Below are 6,175 nucleotides of genomic sequence, written 5' to 3'. Positions count from 1 at the left end.
GTACCACGTACCACTGAGACCAAGAGCTAGAGCATTACTGTTCTTCAAAGCCTAGATGCCACTCACTGAGCAGGAACCAATATCTTAAATTACGTATTAACCATTCCCTTGCTTTCTGTGGAGATTTTATTCCTATATAAGTAGCCCTAAGTAGAACATTATTTAGATTTGCCAGGTTTTGAATTTTATATAAATATAATCAAATGGTATATTTGCCTGTGACTTTATCCTTTCACTCAAAACTATGTTTTGGCATAATTCATACATGTTGTATATAGCTGTAGGTCATTCATTTTTTATTACTCTGTAGTATTCCGTTTTAAGATTTTGCCACAATTTATTTATCTGTTCTACTATTGATGGATGTTTGGGCTGTTTCCAGGTTTTTTTTTGTTGTGAACAAAGCTTCCATAAACATTATTTTACATGTTCCTGGCTAACATGTGTAAGAAACCTAGGTTGCAACAATTTCTCTAGAGTCTATACATTCTCCTGAAATTGTAGGGTTGTGGGAAATGTACATGTTCAAGTTTATAGGGAAAGCCAAACTATTTGCTGAAGTGGCTGAAATAATTTATACTCCCACCAGAAGTGAATAAGAGTTGCCACTATTAAACAGCTTGCCAAAATTTGACATTGTTTACCCTTTAAAAATTTGCCTTCCTCATGGGTGTAAAATGATTTCTCATAATGGTTTAAATTTGTATTTCTCTGATTACCATGGAAGTTGAACATCTTTTCATACATTTAAGGACCTTTTGTGTTAGGATCATTTGAACTGGATCTTCTGTGAAATATCTGTACATTTCTTTTGCTGTTTTTCTGGTGGCTGGTTATCTTTTTCTTATTGATTCTTGGGAGATTTAAAAAAATATATATAGTCTGGATACCAGTCCTTTGTTGGCTTTATGTTTTGCAAACAACATTACCCAGTTTGTGACCCATATACGTCATTACTCTGTTTGTGACCTGTCTTCTCAGCCCTTTTTTGCTATCTTTTGATGAATATAATTTAATTTCTTTTTTTTTTTGGTGAGGAAGGTCAGCCCTGAGCTAACATCTGTTGTCAATCTTCCTCTTTTTTCCTTGAGGAAGATTGTCCCTGAGCTAACATCTGTACCCATCTTTCTCTATTTTGTATGTGGGACACTGCCACAGCGTGGCTTGATGAACAGTGTGTAGGTCTGTGCCTGGGATCAGAACTCGCGAACTCTGCACTGCCAAAGTGAACCACATGAACTTAACCACTATGACACTGGGCTGGCCTCTATTTAATTTTAAATATAGTCAAATTTATCAATCTTTCCATTCTGGCTTGTGTTTTGTATCATAAGAAATCCGTTTCTGTCTCAAGGTAGAAAATTACATTATGCTGTTTCAAAAAAGTTTTGTAGTTTGCTTTTAAGTTTTGGGGTATTTTTTTTTTCACATGGGATTGATTTCTGTATACAATGCAAGGTAGGCATCCAATTTCTTCTTTTTAAGATGATAAAACAATTGTCCCTACCCCATAGACACCTACACCATTTATTGAAAAACTCATTATTTCCTCCCTCAGCTCTGTAATATTACTTTTGTCTTACATCAAATGTCTTTGTGGATCTGTTTCTGGGATCTCTATACTGTTCTCTTAAGATATTTGTCCATTCTTGTGCCAATAATATACCGTTAATTCATACTGATAGGGCAAGTCTCTTCTATTTATTTATTTATTTTGTGAGGAAGATAAGCCCTGAGCTAACACCCATGCCGATCCTCCTCTTTTTGCTGAGGAAGACTGGCCCTGAGCTAACATCTATTGCCAATCCTCCTCCTTTTTTTCCCGTTTTCTCCCCAAAGCCCCAGTGTAGATAGTTGTATGTCATAGTTGCACATCCTTCTAGTTGCTGTATGTGGGATGCTGCCTCAGCATGGCCGGACAAGCGGTACATCAGTGCGCACCCGGATCCGAACCCAGGCTGCCAGTAGAGGAGTGCGGGCAATTAACAGCTAAGCCACGGGGCCAGCTCCCCTTCTATTTAATTTTTTTCAAATATATCTTGGTTTTTCTAGTATTTATACTAGAAATACTAGTATAATTTTCTAGTACTTCCATATAAATTTTAAAGTCACAATTTGTCAAGCTCCACAAAAAATGTTGTTGAGATTTTTGACTAAAATGGTATTGAATCTATAGATCACTTTGGATAGACTTGACATTTTTAAAGTATTGAGTCTTCCAATCCATGAGCAAAGTATAGTTCTTACATGTTTACATTATCCTTGATATCTTGTAGAACAATTTTACTATTTTCTTCACTTCATAAATGACTTATTCCTCTTTTTTTAGATTTATTTCTAGGGCATTTATGTTTTTTATATTATTATTCATGGTATTCTTGAAATTATATTTATTGAGGTATAATTTTCATACAATTAAATTCATTAACTACCATCACAATCAAGAAATAAGCCATTTCCATCACTTCAAAAAGTTTCCTCAGGCCCCTTGAAGTAAATCTCCTCCCCGCTCTCCCATCACCTTTGGCCTTGGTAGACATTTATCTGCTTTCTATCACAATAGTCTTGCCTCTTCTAGAATTTTATGTAAATGGAATTGTGCAGCAGACAGTCTTTTATGTCTGGCTTCCTTCAATTGGCTCAATGTTCCTGAGATTCATCTATGTCATTACATATATCAGTGGTTTGTTCTTTTTTATTGCTGCTTTAGGACATTACACAGATTTTGATAGATTGTGTTTATCACAAGTATCCACATTGCTACCAGGAGATTTTAGATTGATATAAAAAAATGCAAATAGAAAAAATAGTTATGCTTTCTGATTTCAAACTATATTACAAAGCCATAGTAATCAAAACAGTAAGATATTGGCTTACAAACAGACACATAGATCAGTGGAACAGAACAGAGAGCCCTGAAATAAACCCATGCATATATGGTCAATTATTTTACAACAAAGGAGCCAAGAATACACAAGGGGGAAAAGACAGTCTCTTCAATAAATTGTGTTGTGAAGATTGGACAGCCACACACAAAAGAATGAAACTGGACCACTCTCTTACATCACGCACAAAAATTTGCTCAAAAGGGATTGAAGACTTGAATCTAAGACCTGAAACCATAAAACTCCTAGAAGAAAACATAGGTGGTAAGCTCCTTGACATTGGTCTTAGTGATTTTTGGATTTGACAACAAATGCAAAGGCAACAAAGGTAAAAAATAAATAAGTAAAAATAAATACATCAAACTAAAAAGATTCTACACAACAAAGGAAACCATCAACAGAGTGAAAAGACTATCAAATGGGAGAAAATATTTGCAAGTCATATAGCTGATAAGGGGTTAATATACAAAATATATGAAGAACTCCACTCAATAGCAAAAAAAACAAACAATCTAATTCAAAAATGGGCAGAGGATCTGAATAGACATTTTTCCAAAGAAGACATACAGATGGCCAACAGATACATGAAAAGGTGCTCAACATCACTAATCATCAGGGAAATGCAAGTTAAAACCACAATGAGATACCACCCACTCCTGTTAGAATGGCTGTTATCAAAAAGACAAGAGATAACAAGCGTTGGCAAGAAGGTGGAGAAAAGGGAACCCTTGTGCACTGTTAGTGGGAATGTGAACTGGTGCAGCCACTATGGGAAACAACATGGAGGTTCCTCAAAAAATTAAAAATAGAGCTACCATATGATCCAGTAATTCCGCTTCTGAGTATTTATCTAAAGAAAATAAAAACACTAACTCAAAAAGATACATGCACTCCCATGTTCATTGCATTTTTATTTATAATAAAGACATGGAAGCAACCTGAATGTCTATAAATGGATTTAAAAAACTCATTATATATATGAATACTCCATATATACAATGGAGTATTATTCAGCCATTAAAATGAAGGAAATCTTGCCATTTGCAACAACATGGATAGAACTTGAGAGACTTATGCTCAAATGAAACAAGCCAGACAGAGAAAGACAAATACTGCATGATCTCACTTACACATGGAATCTAAAAAAAAAGCAAAACCAAAAAATATCCAAACTTATAAATACAGAGAACAGATTGGTGGTTGCCAGAGGCAAGAGGGGTAGGGTATGAGGGTGGGGAGTGGGCAAAATGAGTGAAAGTCGTGAAAAGGTACAAACTTCCAGTTATAAAATAAATAAATCATGGGGATATAATGTACAACTTGGTGACTATAGTTAATAATACTGTTTCGTCTATTTGAAAGTTGCTAAGAGAGTAGATCTTAAAAGTTCTTACCACAAGAAAAAAAAAATTGTAACTGTGTGTGGTAAGGGATGAACTAGACCATGGTCATCGTTTCACAATATATGGAAATATTGAATCATTATGTTGTACATCTGAAACTAATATAATGTTATATGTCAATTATATCTCAATAAAAAAGAAAGAATATCTGGGGCCGGCCCAGTGGCGCAAGCGGTTAAGTGCGCACACTCCGCTGCGGTGGCCTGGGGTTCGCCGGTTCTGATCCCGGGCACGCACCAAAGCACCGCTGGTCAGGCCATGCTGTGGCAGCATCTCATATAAAGTGGAGGAAGATGGGCATGGATGTTAGCTCAGGGCCAATCTTCCCCAGCAAAAAGAGGAGGATTGGCAGATGTTAGCTCAGGGCCAATCTTCCTCACACACACACAAAAGAAGAATAGTTAATGTACTTTTTTAAACTTCAAAGGTAGTTTCTTGAACTATGACAACATGAAACAACATAGGTGAACCTCACAAAAAAGCATATTGAGTGAAAGTAACCATTTACAAAAGAGGACACACTATATGATTTCATTCGTATATAGTTCAAAAGTATGCAAAACTAATACATGGTGTTAGAAGTCAGGATATTAGTTACTCTTTGGGTGACAGTGACTGGAAAGGAGCACAATAGGACTTTTTGGGTTCTATTTGTGTTCTGTTGCTTGATCTAGGTGGTGGTAATTTTAATAAAATTTACATTAAAAAGGTAGATGCTTGAAAATCAAAGGCCTAGAGGGAAGGAAGGCATAGGATTTAAGCGTTGGGAAGAGAACAAAGAGAGAACAGATGATCTTGCTCACCCCGCTCCCCACCTTTCATCCGTCCTGGGCAATAGGAAGGAGAGGGATGTGATAAGATCTTATAGGATGGGCCGGCCCTGTGGCTTGGTGGTTAAGTGCGCGCGCTGCGATGCTGGTGGCCCGGGTTCGGATCCCGGGTGCGCATCGAGGCACCACTTCTCTGTCCATCCTGAGGCCGAGTCCCACATACAGCAACTAGAAGGATGTGCAGCTATGACATACAACTATCTACTGGGGCTTTGGGGGAAAAATTAAATAAATAAAATCTTTAAAAAAAAAAAAAAAAAAGATCTTATAGGAAATGGAGTATGACCTGTGCTGATCAGGATAACCTGGCTTGAGGAGGCCACAGGGGAAGGAGAGACTTCAGCATGGAGAGACAGGTAAAGACAAGGAAGCCCCTCGAAGCGGAGCTGACGTCTACATAGAGACAACCCTTGCTATTCACTAGAGTCCATCCTGTCACCTTCGCAGAGAAGTCAGATGAGCTCTCCTCATCACTACCTAGAAAGAGCCTTCTAATAAACAGCTGCCTGTAAACTTTGTTCATTTTCCAGAAAGATGCCTGTCCATGACCAGAGACTTCACTGAGCCCCAGCCCTTGTCAATAGCCCAGGGCACTTATAAAGTCATTTTAGAAATAGAGTTGGATTCTCTACCTCCAGAAGTTCGATGCTGGAGTAAGGGGAAAAATAATGAATCATTCTCCCCTAGAGATCGGAGAGATCCCCACCTCCTTTTCCTCATCTTGGTTACAAGAACCTTTATAGGGAAGTAGCAGAATAGAGATTGAAGATGGGTAAAGGAAGACAGGCAAGTCTTACACTTTGACAGTAGCAGCCGGATCTTTGGGAAGAAGAGAATTTCTTATTTGACTCTCCTGGTCCCTGAAGTAGGCGTGGTTTGTACTGGACACTACTGTTAACTTTTTCTGACTGACTGGTATTACAGTGAAGGTACCTGCCAGGGCTTTCCCTCTCAAGTAGGTATCCTTTGTATTGTCTATAAGTATGAACATGAAACTAACTCATTCATTTGCCTAATATTGTAGTGAGAAGAAAACAGATGGCTGATTTGGGGAGGC

Source organism: Ceratotherium simum, chromosome 2 (genome assembly GCF_057802395.1).
Source record: "Ceratotherium simum simum isolate JZ-2026a chromosome 2, ASM5780239v1, whole genome shotgun sequence".
Taxonomy (NCBI): Eukaryota; Metazoa; Chordata; class Mammalia; order Perissodactyla; family Rhinocerotidae; genus Ceratotherium; species Ceratotherium simum.
Note: the sequence above shows the minus strand (reverse complement) of the source record.